We start from the raw sequence: 22,972 nt of genomic DNA, 5'->3' as shown, positions 1-22,972 counted from the left end.
TAGATTTTGGGTTGTTGTGTGTTCATTTTCACTTGTCTAAGGTAACTTTTGATTTTTTCCTTGATTTCATTGTTTAGTAACATCTTATTTAGCCTCCATGTCTTTGTGTGTTTTTCAATTTTTTTCTTGTGATTGATTTATAGTTTATATCATTGAGGTTAGAGATGTTTGATATTATTCAGTCTTCTTAAATTTATTTAGACTTGTTTTGTGTACTAGTATGTTGTCTATCCTAGAAAATGTTTCATGTGCACTTGAAAAAATGTATATTCTGCTGCTTTGAGGTGAAATGCTCTGAAAATATCAATTAAATCATATGGTCTAGTGTATTATTTAAGGCCACTATTTTCTTGCTGATTTTTTTTTTTGGGGGGGTGTCTGGAAAATCTATCCACTGATGTCAATGGGATTTTAAAATCTACTATGACCATAGTATTGTCTCTCTGTTCCTTAATGTTCATCAGGATTTGCTTGGTATACTTAAGTGCCTTATGTTGGGTGCATAAATGTTTGCGTGGGTTATATCCTCCTGTTGGATTGATCCTTTTACCATTATGTAATGTCATTCTTTATCTTTTATTATAGCCTTTGTTTTAAAGTCTATTTTGTCTGATAAAATTACTGCTGCTTCAGCTGTGTGTGTCTTTTATTCTGAGGTGGTCTCTTGTAGACAGCATATATATATGGGTCTTATTTTCTTATCTACCCTATGTGTTTGGTTGGGGAATTTAAGCCAGTTACATATAAGGTGCTTATTGATGAGTATGTATTCATTATCATTTTACTCTATATAACTATGTTTCTCTCTCTTTTGCCCTTCCCTCTTAAGAATGACTCTAATAGTTTTGTAATACTGGTTTGGTGGTAATTAACTCCTTTACCTTTTTTTTGTCTGGGAAGCTCTTTCTTTTACCTTCAATTTTGAATGATAGCCTTGCTGCATGGAGTAGTATTGGTTGTATGTCCTTGCTTTATATCACTTTGAATATTTCATGCCAGTACTTTCTGGCTGAAATATTTCTGTTGAAAAATTAGTTGACCATCTTATAGGAGCTCCTTTGTAGTTAACTTGCTGCTTTTAAGAATTTCTTTGCCTTTAACCTTTTCATTTTAGTTATGGTGTTTTTTGGTGTGGGCTTCTTTGTGTTCACTTTGTTTGAGACTCTCTGAGCTTCCTGGACTGGTGTGTCTTTCTTTCACCAGGTTAAGGGGGTTTTCAGCCGCTATTTCTTCAACTGGGTTCTCAATTTCTCACTTTTTCTTCTCCTTCTAGTATCCTTATGATGTATAAGTTGTTACACTTCATATTATCGCAAAGGTCCCTTAGACCATCATCCTTTAATTTTTTTTTTCTTTTTGCTGTTCTGATTGGGTGCTTTCTGATACCTTGTTTGCCAAAATCTCTTATTATATCCTCTGCTTCATGTTGCCTGCTGTTGATTCCATCAGTGTATTCTTTATTTCTAATACTGTATTCTTTGTTTCTGACTGGTTACTTTTTATGATCCCTATGTCATTTTTTTAATGCTGTTGCAATTCTTAGTTCCTTGAACTTCCTTACAATCATTGCTTGCCTCTATTTCATTTAGTTTTTTCTTTTTTTACCCTGGGGCTTTTTCCTATTCTTAATTTGGGGCATGATTCTTTGTCTTCCCATTTTGGCTGCTTCTTTGTATTTGTTTCTGTGTATTAGGTAAATCACCCCTGGCTGGTTTGGCTTAGTGGATTGAGCGTCGGCCTGCGAGCTAAGTGTCGCTGGTTCGATCTTCCAGTCAGGGCACATCAGAGAAGGAAAACTCTGACTCCAAAAAACCTCCGCTGCCTTGCGGCATACCTCTTCAGGGGAAAGGCTAAGGGAGTAAACCCCGACAGAAAATCTGGAGCCGGAGTCCCTAAGGCGGTTTGACGTTGTAGTCAACACTGGCAACTCCTGCGGCGCACCTGAAGCCAAGCTGTATTGACTCCGTCTTTCCCTTGGATCCTTCAGCTGCGAAGAGAGGGGGGGTCTGCTGCTTGGGCAACAGCAGACCCTCCATATCACCCTGCCCAGGCTCTGTAGCTTCAGCTTCACTGGAGAGGACACTCCAGCGTCATCGCAAGATGTCGATTCAACACGGGAGGAGACAGATACCGTGTCACTCCCGAGTCGGACTGCACAGCCATTCTCGGCGGTGCAGATAGACTCTTAAGAAGCTACACCATCGTCTCTCGAGACGGACGGCTGCCAACGACGACGATTAGGTAAATCAGACATCAGGTATTCCTTGGCATAATAATGCCTCATGTAGTAGGTGATGTGGGGTTCAGAGTCTCTCACTCTCCCTGATCACCTGAGCTATGTGCTCCAGGAATGTCCCTTGTCTGGGTTATAGGAGTCCTTCTGCTGTAATTCAGTTTTGATTGCTATTGACTTATCTGTGGGTGGGGTTGCTTCTCTAGCCGGCTATGAGGATCAACCTGAGAGCAATGTATGAACTGCTATGTGGGAGTTGGCTCAACAAAGGTGAATTCTCCCCAATAAGTCTGGTGTCTGCTGTGATAGCCCTTTGTGTGTGTTGCTTGTGGAGCTAATTAATCTCGCTCTGATGTGTTGTGGACCACTTGTGGTATTGGTTCTGGGGCTCCTAAGGAAAGGATCCAGTCCCGCTTGATGTCAGGTGCTGCCAGTGGTGGGCCTTTTTGGAACTACAAAGTGAAGCACAGTTTGTGGCTGCTTCTGCTGAGCCCAGGTGTGCCTGGGAGGGGCCTAGCTGTATATCAAGGCTGGTTTTCATCAGCACTAAGTCCTGGGGGCAGCCTAACAAAAGGAAAAAGGCTCCCCGAGACCAATCCTCACCTGTTAGCTTTCTATTAGGCTCAGTCACTGAAGGTGCCTCTGGCAGTACATGAGTTGCTTGAAGGAGGTTCTCAGTAAGTCACCAGATAGAGGTAAGTATTGATCACCAGATTGATAGAGATTCAAATTTAGTGCCAGTGCTGGTTTTAGACCATGTAGCAACAACAGTCTTAGGGTACACCAAGGTCAGCCATCCCTGCAATGTGCCCATGGACTTTTGTGGTGTGCCTGGGCCTCAGGGATTTATCTGGATGTGGCCAGCAATGTTCATCAGGCCCAAATAGACCAAGATTTGGCCAGGAAAAGGAGGGTCCTGTATAGAATTGGTGGTGCTTGTCTGGTGTGCACGAGGGTGGGAGAATGGCCCTGCCCAAGAGCCACACAATACAATTCTTCCCATAGTCTATTTGGCCCTACTGGAGAGAAAGTCTTCTGCACTGGGGACCAAGCTGGCCATAGCTAGCTGACAGTACTGTAGGGTACAAGCTCCATAGTTTAGGGCCACCAGGAGTCTGGAGGGTGGAGCTAATGATTCTCCATGGTCAGGTTAGTGGATCTTCCATGGGGAATCAGGATATGGCTACTCTGGCCCATACAGGACTGCCATCTCCAATAGTGCACATGAAACTGCTCTGTCTTGTGATAAACTCCTGATTTTTATTTTTATTTTGTGGATCCTTTGGATTTCAGGTTAAGGAGATTTACCTCAAAATGGGCAAGGAGGGAATAAAGGGATGGAGCTATAACGATTAAGTCCATCTGGGGGATATTTGAAGATAAAAGAAAGATGGCCCACTTTGTGTACATTGGCAGCATTTATAAAAAAGGGCAGAGGTTTCACTGTTCTTCGTGATTGTTAGAGGTATCTTTTATGATCTAATATTTATTTTATGAAGATTCTGATTCTTTCACTTCAGTTTCTTAAGAAGATTAAATTAAGAAAAAATACTTTGATCATTTTTATTAAACACTGTTCCTGACACAATTCTAATTTAAAATATTCTTGCTATTTATCTAGTTCATTTATATGTTCATTTATCTTCATACATACATAGAAAAGTATCTGAAATAATGTTCGCCAATAGTTGTCAATGATTATAGCTGAATGGAGATTTGGACTTTTATTTCTGTTTTCTAGAATGAATGACTTAAGTGTGTTATTAAACATTTGGCATTGAAAGGATAGAGGTATAAGCAGTAGTTTTAGAATAAAAAGAGGAGATAGAAGAAATTCATGTATAGAGGAAAATAAGTGACAGAAGGAGAGAGACTGGAATTACAAGTGAAGAAAGGATAAGTGGTGAATAAATTTTTACAGTGGCCAGAGAGTAGATGCTACAGGAGAGAGAACAATTATTTCTTGAAATGATATCTAAGGCCGTATTTTCTTAAGACACAGGAAATGGAAGCCTCTGCCCTGGGCTGTCCCCATGTTTGAGGGTCCTGTTTGGCTTTCCTCAGGCTACACCCCTTCCCACAGTGCCAGGAGTTCAGTGGTTCAAGAGGACATGCCGCCTGAGCCTGTTCATATAGTTACTTGACCATGCTCCATTCCCCTAGGACCTGGGAAGGCTCTGAGCTGAGCCAGTGCTTACATGGAAATTTTGCTCAGACCTGTCATCATACAGTGGGCCCTATTGCTGGTGTGTACACACCTAGGCCTAAGAAGTGGCCACGGATTTTGTTCTGGGGTAGGGTGTGGACGAACATGCAGGTTGGCTGTCCAAAGGTGCATGCACAAAGCTACTTGAACTTCAGGATGGAGCTGGGAGTGAAGAACAGAGCAGGGCAGACTACAGGCTAGGGCTGGAAGCCTGGGGGCTCAGGGATACTTTCCTCTTTCTCTCAGGTTACACTATAAAATATGGAGGCATCTACATCTTTTACATTTCAAGTAGGTCTGATGAATTATTATAAATGTATAATTGTCATGATAAGAGGATAGAACATGTTTATTTTAGTAGTTTAATGCATTGATATCTTTTAAATATATAAAATATGGAATATGGGTCTTTGCTTCTTCTTTTGCCCCATGCCCCTCAAAAATGGGCCTGATCTAGGTAAAGTGTTACTCTGAAGAGAAAGTGTGGTGAATTAATATTGGATTGACTCAATAAACTCAATAATTCTGGAGTCAAGCTCTTCTGTGGATGGCGAGAGAGATTGAAGGGGAAGTGAAGAGAACAAGGGCTAAAGGGGACTCTGCAGGAACTGGCAAGGGAAGTTTACAAGGATTAGGAAGGACCAGAGCAGTGAAGGCATAGACAACATGAACTTCGTTGTACTTTCTCTGGTCAGGTGTAGGGGCTAAGGAGTAGGGGAGCACTGCAATTACTCAGATTCATTCATCTATCTGTCCATTCAACACTTGTTTCCTGAGAACCTGTGGCACAACAGACAACATTCTGTTTCGTGGATACCATGATAAACACAATTGACAAAGCCTTGCTCTCCTGAAGCTAAAGTTTGCCTTTTTCAGAATTGCTAGGAACAGCATAAAATCTCTCAATGGGATACACAGTAAGAATAGAAATCAAAACACATGTACCTCTGGCTCAAAAAATAATCACTCTGTGTAAAATTATACTCCACTAGCAGTGTCATAAGTGCCTAACACTTACTAGAAATTCAGAGTTATAGTCACCATTTATTGTTTCTTTTGGAAAAGCTTTTTATCCAAGCCATTTTTTAGCATCTTGCTTTCCACAATTTTCCTCTCTTCTCTTTCTGGATCGACAGAGAAGCAAGTTAAAGAAAGTCCTCCTACACATTTTCCACCACTGGTTTAATCAGTAACACTCATCTCAAAACCTGGCTGCTTGTCTAAGTGCTTGGGAGTGGAGTGCTGCCCTACTTGTTCACTTGTAAAAATGCAAGCTTATGACTAGCCTGTTTCCCTCTTTGATATTAACTACTCACATTCCAAACACAAGTAGGAGAGAAGCCAGAGACCACAGAATTCCCTGATGAATCCTTGCTGCGACCTGACGGGGTGACTGATCTTCACTTGTGTGTGTCATGGTCATAATGACGATGTTGAGTTACTATAGTTAACCAACTTCTTAGGTGGGGTTTTTCAAATGGTGTCATTACCAAGTACAATGAAACCAAAGAGTGACATGAAAAGGACTTTTTAAATACTTGATGATAAATTTTATAGTGTTTTAGAAAGACACTGGACTTTCACACTACTTATGTAGTGTGAGAAAGAGAGGGAGAAAAACATCAATGTGTGGTTTCCTCTCTTGCGCCTCTAACTGGGAACCTGGCCTGCAACCCAGGCATGTGCCCTGACTGGGAATCAAACTGGAGACCTCTTGGTTCACATGCTGACACTCGATCCAATGAGTCAACTGACCAGGGCACCAAGGTTTTTATTTTTTAAATCTACCGCTAATACAAACATTGAAAGGTATTATCAGAGTCGTCGTCGGCAGCCGTCCGTCTCGAGAGACGATGGTGTAGCTTCTTAAGAGTCTATCTGTACCGCCGAGAATGGTTGTGCAGTCCGACTCGGGAGTGACACGGTATCTGTCTCCTCCCGTGTTGAATCGACATCTTGCGATGACGCTGGAGTGTCCTCTCCAGTGAAGCTGAAGCTACAGAGCCTGGGCAGGGTGATATGGAGGGTCTGCTGTTGCCCATGCAGCAGACCCCCCCTCTCTTCGCAGCTGAAGGGTCCAAGGGAAAGACGGAGTCAATACAGCTTGGCTTCAGGTGCGCCGCAGGAGTTGCCGGTGTTGACTACAACGTCAAACCGCCTTAGGGACTCCGGCTCCGGATTTTCTGTCGGGGTTTACTCCCTTAGCCTTTCCCCTGACGAGGTACGCTGCAAGGCAGCGGAGGTTTTTTGGAGTCAGAGTTTTCCTTCTCTGATGTGCCCTGACTGGAAGATCGAACCAGCGACACTTAGCTCGCAGGCCGACACTCAATCCACTGAGCCAAACCAGCCAGGGTATATCAGAGTACTTGCCTGTATAATAAATCTATAATAAATATTTTCAAGTGTACAAATAATTATTGCAACCAAGACATGAATTTTAAAAAGCCAGAATGTATAATATCTACCTACATTAGGGAGGACAGAAGTATTTATTAATATAGGTCTCAATGAATGCTTCAATGAGCTTGTTTCCAGAGTACTGTCAAGAAAGGCTGTTGTAGGAAATTCAGGGTGTTTGGAAAAGCCATGATGTTTAGCAGAAAAGAAGGCAGGTCTACTGAAGTTCTACTTATTTTTCAGCTAAGGGTGACAATTCTTCTGGGCCATTTAAAAATGTGTATTTATTTTCCCAGCTTTATTGAGATACAATCGACATATTATATTGTATATACTTAAGGTGCCTGCCTGTTGATTTGATACACTTATATATTGCAAAATAATTACCACCATAGTGTTAGCTGACACCCTCATCATCTCACATAATCACCATTTCTTTTTTTGCTGGGAACATTTAAGATGTACTCTCTTACTGACTTCCAAGTATATACGACATTATTGTTAACTGTAATCACAATGTTGTACATTAGATCCCCAGAACTTATTCACCTTATAACTGAAAGTTTATACTCTTTGACCAATGTCTTCTTTTTCCCTTGAACTCCTAGCCCCAGGTGGCCACCATTCTGCATCCTGTTTCTATGAGTTTGGCTCCCCAGCACCCCAGATTCTACATATCATACAGGATTTGTATTTCTTTGTCAGACTTATTTTACTTAGCAAAATATCCTCAAGTCTATCTGTGGTGTTACAAATGGCAGGAATTCCTTCTTTCTCATGGATGAATTATATTCACATATATATAATCTCACATTTTTATCCATTAATCTATTAATATATACTTAGGTTGTTTTCATATCTTGGCTCTTTTGAATAATATTGCAATGAACACAAAGGTGCAGATATCTTTGATCATTCTATTTTTTCTTTTTGCTATATAACCAGAAGTGGGATGCTAAATCATATGGTAGTTCTATTTTTAAGTTTTTGAGGGTCTTCCATACTGTTTTTCATAGTGGCTGTACTAATTTATGTTCCCACCAGCAGTAAACAAAGGATCCTTTTTTATGCAATCCTTGCCAACACTTGTATTTCTTGTCTTTTTGATGATAAGAATTCTGACAGGTGTGAGATGATATCTCATGGTTTTGGTTTGCATTTCCTTGATGATTAGTTATGTTAAATTATTTTCATGTGCCTGTTGGCCATTTGCATATCTTCTTTAGAAAATGTCTATTCAGATCCTCTGCCGTTCTCCACTGAATTAATTTTGCATTGTTTTAAAAAAAAAAACAGTTGCGTTTATATGTTTGAGTCTATTTCTAGACACTATTTTATTTTATTGACCTATATGCCAATTCATATATACGCACCACATATTATAATGTCTTTTTTATTCTATTTTATTGTATTTTCCCATTACTATTTAGTCCTTTTATGGCTCCCCCCCCTTGCAATCAGTACACTATTGTCCATGTCCATGAGTCCTTTTTCCTTTTTCCTCAGTCTCTCCACCCCCTAATCTCCATCACCCCTCCCCTCCTTAGCTGTCATCCTGCTCTCTTATCTATGAGTCTGTCTCTGTTTTGCTTTTTAGTTCAGTTTGTTCATTAGGTTCCACATATGAGTGGAATCATATGGTATTTCTCTCTCTCTGACTGGCTTATTTCACTTAGCATAATGTTCTCTAGGTCCATCCATGTTGTCATAAAGGGTAAATTTTTCTTCTTTTTTATGACCAAGTAGTATTCCATTGTGTAAATGTCCTATAGTTGTTTTATCCACTCATCCACTAATGGACACTCGGGCTGCTTCCTTATCTTGGTGACCGTGAGGCATTTATGTTCTTTTGAATTAGTGTTTTAGGTTCCTTCAGCTATATTCCCAGAAGTGGGATAGGTGGGTCAAATGGCAGATCCATTTAAAATTTTTTGAAGTATCTCCATATTGCTTTCTGCAATGGCTGCACCAATCTGCATTCCTACCAACACTGCAAAAGATTCCCTTCCCCACATCCTTGCCAACACCTGTTTGAGGATTTATTGATGATCATCATTCTGTTAGGTGTGACATGATAATATCTCATTGTGGTTTTAATTTGCCTTTCTCTGATGATTAGTGACATTGAGCATCTTTTCATGTGTCTATTGGCCATCTGTATGTCCTCTTTGGAAAAGTGTCTGTTCAGGTCCTTGGACTATTTTTTAATTTTTTTTTTTTTGTGTGTGTGTGTGGAGTTTTGTAAGTTCTTTATAAATTTTGGATATTAACCCCTTATCAGCTGTAATGGAGTAATAAAAGGCATCCAAATTGGAAAGGAAGAAGTAAATCTGTCTTTATTTGCAAATGACATGTTATTATATACAGAGAACCCCAAAGATTCCACCCAGAAACTACTAGAATGGATAAATGAATTCAGCAAAGTAGCCAGATACAAAATTAATATCCAGATATCAGTTGCATTTTTATATGCCAGTAACAAAATAACCAAAAGGGAAATTAAGAAAATAATCCCATTCACAAATGCTTCAAAAAGAATAAAATACCTAAAAAGAAACCTAACTAAGGATGTAAAAGATTGGTACTCATAAAATTATAAGACACTGAAGGAAGAAATTGAAGAAGATGCAAGTAGGTGAAAGCATATACTATGTTCATGGACAGGAAGAATTAACACCACTAAAATGTCCATACTACCCAAAGCAATCTATAGATTCAATGCAATTATTATCAAGATTCCAATGATGTATTTCACAGAACTAGAAAAAATATTTCAAAAATTTATATGGAACCACAAAAGGCCCTGCATAGCAACAGCGACCCAGAGAAAGAAGAAGAAAGTTGGGGGAATCACACTACCTAATATCAAACTGTAGTATAAGGCCATAGTAATCAAAACAGCATGGTATTGTCATAAAAACAGACACATAGATCCATGGAACAGAATAGAGAGCCAAGAAGTAAATTCACACATTATAGTCAATTAATATTTGACAGAGGAAGCAAGGACATACATTGAGCTTAAGTTAGTTTACTTGATAAATGGTGTTGGGAAAATTGGACAGATATACACAGAAAATGAAATAGACCACTTTCTTACACCATACACAAGAATGAATTCAAAATGAATTAGAGACTTAAATATTAAACCCAAAACCATAAAAATCATAGAAGAAAACATATGCAGCAAAATCTCAGAGAGTGCTCGTAACATTATTTTATAGGATCTATCTCCCCAGGCAAAGGAAACAAATAAGATTACATCAAACTAAAAAAGTTTTTGCACGGTAAAGGAAAACATCAACAAAATAAAAAATAGCCCACAAAATGGCAGACATATTTCCTGCTGTAAGTTTTGAAACCAGGAAGTGTTAGTCCTCCAAAATTGTTCTTCTTTTTATGATTCTTTTAGGGAACTTCAGGACCTCTGTATTTTCATATGAATTTAAAAATTAATTTCCATTTTATTAAAAAAACTTTACTAGCTCTTGAAAGATACTGTATAGAATATGTCTATTTGTGGAGAATTGATATCTTCACAATATTGATAATTTTGACTCATAAAGAAGAGATCTATTCCTATTTATTTAGGCCACCTTTAATTTCTCTCAGCAATGTTTTATAATGCTTAGTGTGCCAGTTTGATAAGTCTTTTGTTAGCTTTATCCCTGAATAGTACATAATTTTGTTTCTATTTTAAGTAGTTTTGTTTTTTTTTAATTTATTTTCTGATTGTTCTTTGCTAGCATATAGCAATTAAATTGTTTTTTATATGTTGATCTTGTATTCTGAAAACTAATAAACTCACTTAATAGTTATGGTAGCTTTTGTATAGATTCTATAATAGTCCCTGCATAGACCACCATATTGTTTGTGAAAAAAAGATACGTTTTACCACTTATTTTCCAATCTTGATGCCCTTTCTTTCTTTCTTTCTTTCTTTTTTTTTTTTTTTTTTTTAACTTATTGTATTGGCAAGAACCTTAAATATAATGTTGAATAGAGGTACAGAGAGCAGACATCTGTGCTGTATTTCTTGAACTGAGGGGGCAGGGGACAATCAGTCTTTCAGAGTTAAGTTTAATGTTAGCTGTAGGTTTTTGTAGATGCTCTTTATGAGGATGATGATGTTCTGCTCTATACTAAAATTTCCAAGAGTTTTGTCAAAAACAGATGTCTGTGTTTTATTAAATGCTTTTGCTGTATATCTTGAGATGATCATATATATATTTTCCTTATTTCCTTTTTAATTTCTTAGTTTTATGACTTACATTGATTGATTTGCACATTCAAACCAACCCTGCAGTCAGTCTAGAAAAACTCTACTTGTTTATGATGTATTATTATTTTTATACATCATTAGATTCAATTTACTAAAATTTTCTTTAGAATTTTTATATCTGTGTTCATGAAAGAAATTGTCATTTTTTGTGTTAGCTTTATCTGATTTGGGTATCTGGGTAATGCTGGCCTTATAAAATGAGAGTGGGAGAATCCTCTTCTCTTTAATTTTATATATGGTATTATATATTCCTTCAATGTATGATAGAATCCACCAGTAAAACCATATGGGTGAAGAGTTTTCCAGGTAGAACAGATTTAAGTACAAAATCAACTTAGTTAATAGATACACAGCTATTTGGGTTATCTTTTTCTTCTGAAATTCAATAGTTTGTACCTTTCAAGAATTCTATTTTAAAAATTTTATTTGTCAACTACAGTTTATATTCAGTATTATTTTGTATTAGTTTTAGGTATACAGCATAGTGGTTTGACAATCACATACTTTATGAAGTGTTCTTTACAATGTTTCAAGTGCCCATCTGGTACTGTACATAGTTATTAACATATTATTATTATATTCCCTTTGCTGTACTTTACATTCCCAGTACTATTTTGTGACTATCAAGTTGTAGTCCTTAATCCCTCCACATTTTTTACCCAGCCCTCTGTACCCACTTCCTTTCTGGCAACCATGAGTTTGTTCTGTGTCTGTGAAAGAACTCTGTCTATTTTATCAAATGGCCAATTTATCAGCATAAATTATTAATATTATTTCCTTATTATCCTTTTACTATCATTAGAATATATAGTATTTGTCACCTTTCTTATTTGTGTTACTGGAGATTTATGTCTTCTCTCTTTTTTATGAGTCTGGCTAAAGATTGATCCATTTTATTGATTTCAATAGAGTTCTCACTTTTCGTTTCATTGAGTTTTCTCTGTGTTTCACTGTCTGACACTCTGATCTTTGTCATTTCCTTTGTTCTTAATTTGGGTTTAATGTGCTCTTTTTCTAGTTTCTTAAGGTAGAGATTAAAGTCACTGATTCGAGGCTTCTTATCTTTCTAATACAGACATTTAAATTATGAATTTTGCTTAACCTACTGCTTCATCAGCATTTAAAAAATTTTGATATGTTTCAAAAATACTTACTTCAAATCACTTTCCCTTTTATCTTCTTTGACCCATGGTCGTGTAAATGTGTTCTTCAGTTCCTCAGTATCTTTGGATATCTGGATGTTTTTGTTATTGATTTGTGATTTAATTTATTTATGATCTGGAAACATATTTTATATGATTTGAATCCTTTTATGTGTATTGAGGTTTTTTTTTTTTTTTTCAGATTTAATGTGTTTTATTGATTAAAATATTACATTTGTGCCCCTTTCCCTTCCCTCTGCTCCCCTCCACCCGGTGGCCCCCTCCCTCCAGTTGTCCCCCCCTTTTAGATTATGTCCATTAGTTGTGCTTACAGTTCCTCCCAACCTCTCTCCGTCTATTCCATTCCCTCCTACCATGATCCCCAATTCCTATATCATCTCCCTCCCTCTCCCCACTCCCCCTCCCTGTTGGCCTCCCCCCACTATGTTTCCCTTACCCACAGTTCCTTTTCCATTCTCGTTGCCTGTTTCGTTTGCCTTTGTTTCATCTCCCTAGCTTCTGTTTTTTAAACCAGTCCCTTTAACTTCTCATATAACAGTGGTTTGGATCTAATGAATTCTTTCAGTTTTATTTTGTCCTGGAAACACTTTCTCTGTCCTTCTATTCTGAATGACAATTTCGCTGGATAGAGTATTCGTGGTTGTAGGTTTTGGATTTTCATTACTTTGAATATTTCTTGCCAGTCCCTTCTTGTCTGTAGGGTTTCCCTTGAGAAGTCAGCTGATAGTCTAATTGGGACCCCTTTGTACATAATTCTTTTCTTCTCTCTTGCTGCTTTTAAGATTCTCTCTTTATCTTTAATTTTTGACATTTTGATTATAATGTGTCTTGGAGTGGTTCTCCCTGGGTCCAGTCTCTTGGGAACTCTCCTTGCTTCCTGGATCTGCAAGTCTATTCCCTTCCCCAAGTCTGGGAAGTTCTCCTTTATTATATTTTCACTCAATTTTTCAAGTTCTAGTTCATCTTCCTCATTCTCTGGCAAACCAATGATTCTTATGTTGGGCCTTTTATAGCTGTCCCAGAGGTTTCTGATCCTCTCATTGTTGCTTGCCATTTCCTCTCGCTGCATTGGTTGACTGCTTGTTCCTTCTCCATATTCCAGTTTGTTGAAATGGACTCTGGATTCCTCACCATCTGTCTCGTATGTGGTTTTGTTCCTTTCGTTATGAAAGTTTTTCGCTTCTTTCATATCTTTTTCCTGCTCTTTTGTGAATTCTGTAAGCCACCTGATAACAATGGCCCAGAACTGAGCCTCTGACAGGTTTCTTATCTGTTCATCTGTCAGGTTCTCTATCTGCTGCCTGGTGAGTTGTGTTACTGGGATCTCTATAGTTGCCTGCCTCATTTTGACAGATGCGTTTTGTTTTCCTGGGCCGGCTGTCGGGGGCAGGGGGCAGTGCCTGCGTACGCGTCACAAATCAGCGACCGCCGGCGCCTGCCTGTCCGCGACCTATTTCGCAGCTCTGTGGTGCTTTCTGTGGGGGCGGGGGTCCAAGATGGATTCACACAGTTATTCAGCTAGGAGACCGGGATCCGTCCTCCCGCCCCCCTGGGCCTCACTGTTCAAGGCGATGCTGCGGCTGCTCCCCAGCGCCCGGAGTCGCGCAAGCCAGGGGCTTGATTGGAGTCGCGCACGCCAGGGGCTTGATTGCCTCCAGGATTTTTCGCCGCCCCGCCCCGCAGCTCCGCAAACAGCTTTGCCTTCTTTAACTCTTACCTGCCCAAATGGCACCGCTGGTTTATAACTTCATATGTTGGGCTTCCGTGTAGCTTTATTTTCTGGAATTTCTAGTTATCCTTTGTTTTAAAGTAGTTGTATTCCACTATAGTTGTAGAGGGAGACCTAGCGTGTCCGTCTAAGCCTCCATCTTGGCCGGAAGTCCCCTGTATTGAGGTTTTTTGGGTAAAGTATTCTATAAATGTGAACTAAGTTGATTAATAATATACTGCTGACCCTTCCAATGCAGTGGTTAGGGGCGCCAGCCTCTCCCACTACGTATAACGTTGATTCCAGGGTCCTCTGAAAATACCAAGATTCACAGATAGTCAAGCTCCCTACGTAAAGTGGTCTAGATCAGTGCATATAGTTGACCTCCCACATCTGTGGATTCCCAAGTGCATATAAGAATAGTACAGGTCGTCGGCAGCCGTCCGTCTCGAGAGACGATGGTGTAGCTTCTTAAGAGTCCATCTGCACCGCCAAGAATGGCTGTGCAGTCCGACTCGGGAGTGACATGGTAGTATCTGTCTCCTCCCGTGTTGAATCGACATCTTGCGATGACGCTGAAGCTACAGAGCCTGGGCAGGGTAATATGGAGGGTCTGCTGTTGCCCATGCAGCAGACCCCCCCTCTCTTCGCAGCTGAAGGGTCCAAGGGAAAGACGGAGTCGATACAGCTTGGGTTCAGGTGCGCCGCAGGAGTTGCCGGTGTTGACTACAACGTCAAACCGCCTTAGGGACTCCGGCTCCGGATTTTCTGTCGGGGTTTACTCCCTTAGCCTTTCCCCTGAAGAGGTATGCCGCAAGGCAGCGGAGGTTTTTTGGAATCAGAGTTTTCCTTCTCTGATGTACCCTGACTGGAAGATCGAACCAGCGACACTTAGCTCGCAGGCCGACGCTCAATCCACTGAGCTAAACCAGCCAGGGCAATAGTACAGGTATTTATTGAAAAAAACAATGCATGTAAGTGGACCCACACAATTCAAACCTGTGTTGTTCAAGGTTTAACTGTATTTCAAATCTTAGTTTTTCTTACTGATTCTTTTGTCAAATATGTTTATCAGTTTTTTGAGAGAGGGTTATTGAAATATCTGACTTTAGTTGTGGATTTGTCTCATCTTCTTGGAGTTACATCAGGTATTTTGCAGATTTATTAGTAGGTACATAAATATTTAGAATTGTTATGTGCTTAAAAATTTATTATTATTATTATGTGACTTTCATTATCCCTGACCATATATTTTTTTACTTTGAAATCTTTGTTTTATATTTATACAGTCACTTCAGTTTTTATTTTGTACCAATGTTAGCATAGTATAACTTTTTCTATCTTTTTACTGTTTAGTCATTTGTGTTTTTATAATAAATTGAGTTTTCTGTAGGAACACAGAATGAGGTATTTATTTTAAATTTAATCTGGAAATATTTTCCTTTTAATTAGAGTATTTAGATAATTTGAGTTTAATATATTTGACACAGTTAATTTATCAACTTGCTATTTACTTTCTGTTGCCATTTGTTCTTTGTTTCTCCTTTTGTCTTTCTTTTTCTGCATTCTTTTGATGAATTGAATATTTTTTAATAATTCTATTTTATCTTCTTTGTTGACTTACCAGCTAAAAGTTATTCTTGTATCATTTCAGTGGTTGTTTTAATGTTTATACACTATACCACAGTCTATCTTCAACTATTATCTTTGTAGAAATCATTTAAAACACACATCAGAGGTGTGCTGACATCAGACATGCTGATTGCCAATAAAGATGGTTTGTCATATAAAGATGTATCGTGTTGGAAATTATTAAAGAGAAATAAACTTATTGACTTTAGCTCTACTCAGACAACTAGGGGAGAAAATGATACAATATTTTGGAGAAAAACAGATTTTTAAACTTTATCATAGACTGAGTTTAGCCAAATTAAAATTGATATATTTTGGAAATAGACTGATGATAGGTACCCTGCTTTTTGACTCTTTTATATATATAATAATTTGTTTGCTGAATGTGCCAGGACCTTTCTTCTCATTGTTAAATGTTTCAACTTGGTAACCTTTCTAATAAGAATTCAATTTAATTAGACCTGCTATATCATCGGTGGTAAACTGGAATTTTTATAAAAATTATGGATGTCTGAACATATCCCATTACAGATTTAAAAATCTTGATTGTGTTTCATTCATTCAGGAATGCTCTAATGAATGCTTTGGTAAATGTCAAGTACTGAGCTAAGCATTTTTCAAAGTGATTAAATAAGTGTAAGTTTTATTTCTTGTCCTTGAAGACCTCAAGGGGAGGAAAAGAAGTGACGTGGAACAGTAGAGAACAACGTAAGGCAGAAGATAATTAAGTGTCCAAATGCTTCATATAGAAGACACATGATATGGGAGGCCAGGAAAAAGGCAATGACATATCCATTACAGAATATTTTGTGAAATCTTTATGAAAAGTTATATGACCTGATATAGGTCATGAAGGTTGAATAGGAACTGAATGTACATTATAACTAACCTATTAAAAAATGCATGTTTTTACTACTTGGAAGTCATTTGAGGTTAGTATAATAATTTAGTCAAGATCACATTGAACTGGGAGGCATGAGGATATATATTCATCAACATTGTGTGATGGACCAGCTATAGGACCAAATTAGCCTCTCTGGCCTCTCATAATCCACAGCACTCAACCAGCGGCATGATATTGGGCATATTTACAGTCAGACTCACAGGATACTCTACACTTTACCCATCACCACATTTGCTTAGCTTTAAGAAGGGGTACAGAACAGACACCAATGTAGTATGCATGGCAACAGCATAGTGGAGGTCTTGTATCTTTAAGGCACAGCTTGCAACTGTCCCAGGAACTCCACATTGGCAATGCATGTGGTGGTCACAAAAGACATGATTGGATGAATGCAGACCATCTCAGTTCAGGAAAGCCCCAACTCTGGGGTCTCTTCAATAAGGAGGATTCAATCAAGGATAAAATCCTCAGCTGCCCTTGAGGCAAGAACAAAGATTGCAAAATCAGTTGTTGACCTTTTCCTTCCAGTAGCATCTTCTTTACCTGTAAAATAAAAGACTAATTTATATGGGCCTTTATTTTAAAAAATGCTTAGTTCAAATTCTAGCATCATCATTTACTAGTTGTACGAATTTGGACAAGTTGTTCATAGCCTCTATGAATTTCCATTTCTTTGATGGCAAAATAAATATGAAAATACTTATCACTTAGGTGTGTTATATGGTGTAAGTGACCTGAAGTACTGTTGCCAGGGTATGGAGAGCTGGACTATTTTAATATAGATGATACATTTTTTGTATTTTTCTCTTTTTTTGCAGCACTAGAGGGATTATTCTTGGCTTCATTTTTACACTGGATCTAATTTGCCATTAGGGTCTATTGTCAAAAAAATTAGAAGGGCATTGGTTTTTAAGATAAATAAGAAAAAGAGTCTTTGGAGGATGGGAATACTTCCTTGAGACAAAAAAAAAAAAAAAGAGAGAAAATGGAGAGTGAGGACAAAATACAGGTTGCTAGACTCTGTGAGAGTCTGGGAATTGATGTTCGGAAAGTGGTCTGAGTAGGTGCATGCTCACTCATGATCTATGAAGAGATGGGTGGTACCTGTCAACCTCCCAAGGCTTTGCTTGGCCCCTGTCTGGTAAACTATTGAAAAGCTCCTATGCAGTTTCCCAGGAAAGGGGAGATTGGTTCCTGTGTCCCTGTATTTGAGAGGCCTGGTCCATGTGGAGACAGAATAGTCCTTTCTTCTCTCTGTTTTTTCTAGCCCCAAGAGGTTGTGATCACTCTGTGATCTGGCCACTTCACTTGCCTTGACATTCAGTATTGTTTTGTGCCACTGATCTTATTATAATTTCCCGTGATTACTGAATTGTCTGAAATGATTAAATTGGCCACTTTAGAGGTGCCAATTCAGTAATTTATTACATTTTCTTGAGGTGAAAAAAGGCTCAGACATTTAAATGAGACAGAGGTAAGAATGACTTTGTATCTTTATCCATGCATTAAAACATCTACCATCACAGTTACCATAGAAATAGTTAGAATATGTTTTCTGTAGTAAATGTTAACATTTTCTAACAAAAAATTTTTCTGAAGAAATCAGAAAAGGTTGGCTAGTTTTAAGAAAACAGTTTAGTTTTCAGTAAGAGATTTTATACAGAATAGAGCCTAGTGTTTTCAGCTTACATTTATTGGTGACCTAACTAGAGAGCTAACCTTTTTATTTTTTCTTTTTGTTTTCTTTCACTCCTGTTAAGAGAAATATGTAAAATAAAAAAATGTAAACAATTTATTTATTTTTTAAAGTATGTTTTATTGATCATGTTGTTACAGTAGTCACAATTTTTTCCCTTTTGCTCCCCTCCACCCAGTACCCCCCTTCCCTCTAGCAATCCCACCCCCCTTAGTTCTTGTCAATGGATTGTGCATATAAGTTCTTTGGCTTCACCTTTTACCATATTATTCTTAACTTCACCCTGTCCATTTTGTACCTACCAATTATGCCTCTTAATCCCTGCATCATTTCCCTATGTCTCCCTGTTCCCCCTCCCAGCTGATAACCCTCCAAATGATCCCCATACCTATGATTCTGTTCCTATTCTGATTTGCATAGTTGGATTTTGTTTTTATTTTTTAGATTTAGTTGTTGATTGTTGTGAGTTTGTTGTCATTTCAATGTTCATAATTTTGATCTTTTTCTTAAGTAAGTCACTTTGACATTTCATATAATAATGGTTTGGTGATTATGAACTCCTTTAGCTTTACCTTGTCTGGGAATCAGTTCATCTGCCCTTCCATTCTAAATGATAGCTTTGCTGCATAGAGTAATCTTGAACCATTGGCATTTTAATTATGATGTGTCTTGGTGTGGTCCTTTTTGGGTCTAGCTTGTTTGGGGCTCTCTGTGCTTCCTGGACTTGTATGTCTATTTCCTTCATCAAATTTGGGAAGTTTTCCTTCATTATTTTTTCACATAAGCTTTCAGTTTTTTGCTCTTCCTTTTCTCCTTCTGGCACCCCTGTGGTTTGAATGTTGGCATGTTTAAAGTTGTTCCAGAGGTTCCTCAGCCTCTCCTCATTTTTTTCAGTTCTTGTTTCTTCATTCTGTACTGGTTGACAGTTTTTTTTCTTCCTTATGTTCCAAATCATTGATTTGAACCCCATTTCCTTCCCTTCACCATTGGTTTTGTGTGGGTTTTCCTTCATTTCATTTAACATAGCCTTCACTTCTTCCCTTTTGTGTTTGCCATGCTCAAGCATATCTGTCAAGCCTGTGAGCATCTTTATCACCAGTGTTTTAAACTCTGCCTCTGTTAGGTTGGCTCTCTCCTCGTCTTTTAGTTCTCCCACTGGAACCTTGATCCGTTCCCTCTTTTGGGCTATACTTCTCTGCCTCCTCATCTTGACAGGCTCCTGAGTTTGTTTGCCTCTGTGTCATAGGTAGAGCTGTCATACCTGTTACATTGCAAGGGGTGGAGCCTTAGGTATTTGTCAGTGTAGGGTGACCCGTTTCACCAAGTTGTGGTACTGTATGTGGGGGAGGGGTCTGAGAGGGAACAATGCCGCTTTCTTAGCACTCACCCCTTTTCCAAGCACTTCTTCCACTTCCGTATGGGACTGGCACCTCTCTAGATGTTTTCTTAAGTAAGTCCCTTTGACATTTTATATAATAATGGCTTGGTGATGATGAGCTCCTTTAGCTTTACCTTGTTTGTGAAGCACTTCATCTGCCCTTCCATTCTAAATGATAGCTTTGCTGGATAGAGTAATCTTGATTGTAGGTCTTTGCTTTTCATCACCTTGAATACTTCTTGCCAGCCCCTTCTTGCCTGCATTGTTTCTTTTGAGAAGAATGCTCCCCAGGTGTCCCTTCTGACTTTTAAAAGTGTGACTACACTTTCTGTCAGCCTACCACTGCTGCCGCTGCTGCTGCCACCATACTGGGTCCTCTCTGCCCCTGCTCTGCCCCTCCTACCTGTCTGGATGAGTATTTCTTCTTTATATTTTTGTTTGTTGGACTTCTACATAGCTTGATTTTCTGGAACTTCTGGTTGTCTCCAGTTTTGAGGTAGATGTATTCCTTATTAGTCTGGAGGGAGATGCAGCCTGTGTGTCTGGCCTCCATCTTGACTGGAAGTCTAAACAATTTAATAAACATTTTTGGTTCTTAGGTAGTTTAGTTAGTCAATATAAAGATCATATTTATCTCATTTGTTTGTGAATAAACAGATATTTTTGAACTTGGATATCTAGTACTGTTAATTTAAATTCTGTAACATTTTGTATATTAGTCAGCTATTACAGCAGTAAAGCTATATAACAAATAACTTTTTAAAAGCTTACAAGCTGTTAGCAGTTTATAATAATAGACATTTATTTTTGTGGCTCATGAGTCTATGGGTTGGCTAGGCTCCTGCTGAGTTTGGTTTTGGTTTGTAGGTTGGTTTTGGTTCTGCCCTACATGACTCATTCTGGGATGAGTAATCACTAGGGGCATGCTTTTCTTATCAACATAGAAGATATGCTAGGAGCTGAACCAACCTATGTAAGATGTTTAAGGCCTCCACTCACATTTACTAATGTTTTATTGGCTGAAACAAATTACATGGACAGCCACATTGGGTTACTCTAATGGGAGGTTCAGCAAAGTCATATGGCAAAGAGAGTGTTAAATATTATTCTCTAGCAGGGAGGGAGTGAAGAATTGGAAACAGTAATCCTCTTTTTGGTTAGAATATGGGTGTTAGTGCTTCCTAGAGAACTGTCAGCTAAATAATCATCATGGACCAATCTAAGTATTAATACCTAGGTGGACTGAGAATTTTATATTTTTCTCCTCAGAAATGAGCCACATTCTGTTTCTAATGATTAGTGTGTGCGCATGGATACACACATACAAAATCTGTCCAGAAAATGTCCAGCCATTATTAATATAACAAGAACGGTTTGCACAAAATCAGTGTAACCTGGCAGCCAAGGAGAGTGGACTAGAATGCACATATGTAAACAATGATGACATCACTGTACTAGTAGGTGGGGGCAGTAGATGCCATTGAAAAAGTATGTGTACTGTGTGGCTGTCACATTCAAAATGACTGAGTATAGCAATGAATCTCCATCAAATTTTGCATTAAGCTTGAACATTCTTCACAGAAACTATTGGGATGATTCAGAAAGCCATAGCTATGCGCAACTGGTGATTGGCAGCTTCATCACGACAATGTGCCTGCTCATGCATCATATCTTGTGCAGAGTTTTTGGCGAAACATCAAATCACCCAGGTCACTCAGCCCCACTATAGCCCAGATTTAGTGCCTTGTGACTTCTGGTTTTTCTAAAAACTAAAATCACCTTTGAAAGGGAAGAGATTTCAGATAATTAATGAGATTCTGGAAGATATGATGGGGCAGCTGATGGCGATTGGGAGAACTGTGTGAGGTCCCAAGGTGCCCACTTTGAAGGGTACTGAGGCGTCATTTTCTTATGTACAATATCTCTTGTATTTTGTATCTTCTTCAATAAATGTCTCTATTTTTCATATTACATGTCTGGATACCTCTTGGACAGACCTAATATACAAACAAATAAATAGCATAGGCCCCTGGCTGCTGTGGCTCAGTGGATTGAGCGTTGGCCTCTGAGCCAAGTGTCGCAGGTTTGATTCCCAGTCAGCACACATGACTAGTTTGCACGTCAGGCCCCCAGTTGGGGCGCAAGTGAGAGGCAACCACACGGTGATCTTTCTCTCCCTCTCCCCTCTCTAAAAATCAACCAACCAACCAACAAACAAATAAATAACTTAAAAAAATAGCATGGGCCATTTTAAATGCCTAGGCTAATAATAGTACCACTTTGTAATTAGAAAAAATGGCTTTGGTTTTCAATCCAAAGAGATTCCAAGGAAATATACCAGCAAACTAAAAAGAACAGAGGCACTCTGTTTCACTAAAATTCTTCTACTTTCAAATTCTTAATTTCTTACTTCCCATGTCCAGTTGTACAATATTATAATGGTAACCATCTCCAAGACTGAATCCCAGGTGGTAGCAGCCTCTGTCATTCACTTCCTAGTTTTCTTTTGAGTGGAGGAACTATGATATAATCATATGCTTAGAATAACCAATGAGTAAATAGAGACATTTTGTGTGTCACCATTTTATTTCTATAAAAACCATAAAATTGATCAGGTCAACTCTTGGAGCTGTTGGTCAGGAATTACAGATGCCTTTGTTATTTTACCATTAAATCATCTGTCTCTGAAATCCTTTATCTTTACTGCAGTTTTAGGATTGAATGCTGAACCCAGTAATGACTGTGAATAACTGATTTTTTTTCTTGGAATAAAACTTTACCACTATTCTGAGTCTGTTTATGTTCAACTTATTCATTTATTTTGTCTTAGATTCAACCATTATTTACAATCCAAAGCCACTGTAAACTGGGACCCACTTCTGCTGATGCATTTAGTATTTCTGATATTAAAAATAGTCCTTTGGTTAAAGGTAAATCTATTTGTGTTTATATGACAAGTATTGGGAGTTATTTACATTTTGATATCCTCCTAAGAGGAAACACAAAACTTCATGGTCTATAGAGACGGGAGTAAGTGAAATCAATCGTTAGATATTCCTTTGACATCCAGGCCTATGGGAGGCTTGTTTACTACAATAATGTGCAGGAGCTGGAATCTCAGCAAAAGAATTAGGTTTTTGTGAATCCCAAACCTCAAGTCTAATGCATTTCTAAATATATTAGAATTGTTTGTGTCACTTGTAGATACTGTTCTGGACATATTAGGCCAACAGTACAACAGACTTTGGCTACCAGAGATGCTGCTCATCTCCAGAAAGGCTTCAGAGAGCCAGGGTTTGTAGTGGAGCAGGCGCTGAGTTGGTTGTCATTGCTTTATGCTTCTAGATCATGTCTCTGAATGTAATTTCTGGAA

This window comes from Furipterus horrens, unplaced genomic scaffold (genome assembly GCF_987537825.1).
Source record: "Furipterus horrens unplaced genomic scaffold, mFurHor1.1.pri manual_scaffold_12, whole genome shotgun sequence".
Taxonomy (NCBI): Eukaryota; Metazoa; Chordata; class Mammalia; order Chiroptera; family Furipteridae; genus Furipterus; species Furipterus horrens.
The sequence above is the reverse complement of the archived record's forward strand: the minus strand, read 5'-3'. Positions refer to the sequence as shown.